General features: G+C 41.0%; 1 long non-coding RNA gene across 1 annotated transcript in view; it reads left to right on the forward strand.

Moving 5' to 3' along the window:
• The first annotated feature begins 794 nt into the window (after positions 1 to 794).
• LOC105543583 overlaps positions 795 to 971 on the forward strand; it is a 3,697-nt gene continuing 3,520 nt past the window's right edge. The window contains exon 1 of the long non-coding RNA XR_001006648.1: positions 795 to 858. This is a non-coding gene — a long non-coding RNA (uncharacterized LOC105543583). The remainder of the gene's footprint in view (positions 859 to 971) is intronic.

A 971-nucleotide genomic window follows, 5' to 3' on the forward strand; every position in this document is an offset into this window, starting at 1 on the left:
TTCTTTGGTCAACTCTTACCTCTAAGGCGTAAACCTGGCTCTTAGGTTTTATCCTTTCTGTGATCTTAATTGAAAGCTGAGTGTTCATGGGGGGGTTATCCAATTTACTAATCTCTACACTTTTGCTTCATTTTCCCGTGAACCAAGACTGTTGCAATATTTGTTCAATTCTTTAGATCTCAAACATGGCTTGCTATGTGTTTTCTGGTGTCTTTTCCTGAACACCACACAGGAAGTGCGTGGTGGAAGGAAGTGTGGAGGAAGTGACCAAAGGCCTTCATGCAGTCTCTCACTTACTTCCCTGCAGTTGGATTTTTTTCCTAAAATTCAATTGTTCTTGGAGGGTCCAAATGCCAATTTCTGTGTCCTCCACACAATGAGACCTTCATAACCCCAGGCTTTCGATTTCTACTCTGCCATCTCACCCATGGCATTGGCAAGGTCCCGAGGAAAATCTCAGAGAGAGATAAATAAAGGACTCACATCAGTCTGCACCCTTGTCTCCAGAATTTGTAGCCCTGTAGTTCTGTCTGCCATGGTGGTTCCCTAATACTTCTGTTTTGTTTTGTGTGTCTATTTTTGTTTTTGTTTTTGGGTTTTTTGTTTGTTTGTTTTGTTTTTTTATTTTTGTTTGTTTTGTTTTTTTAAAGTAGAGACGGGGTTTCACCGTGTTAAGGAGGTGGTCTCGATCGCCTGACCTCGTGATCCACCCGCCTTGGCCTCCCAAAGTGCTGGAATTACACGAGTGAACCACCGCGCCCAGCCGACTCATCTACTAATCTTTTCTATTTTTTTAGAGGAGGGTTAGTCTCATACAAGCTGCTTTGTTATAGAGGACATTGGAAACCACTGGATTATGTGAGTTTTTGGTCTCTTGAATAAATGTGATATTCCTGAATGCTGAGAAATATCTGGTATAGTTATCTCAATCTGTAGGATCGTTATTTTCTCCTTTTTTATTCCTAAATTTG

The sequence above is a fragment of the Mandrillus leucophaeus genome, unplaced genomic scaffold (assembly GCF_000951045.1).
Source record: "Mandrillus leucophaeus isolate KB7577 unplaced genomic scaffold, Mleu.le_1.0 Scaffold287, whole genome shotgun sequence".
Classification (NCBI taxonomy): Eukaryota; Metazoa; Chordata; class Mammalia; order Primates; family Cercopithecidae; genus Mandrillus; species Mandrillus leucophaeus.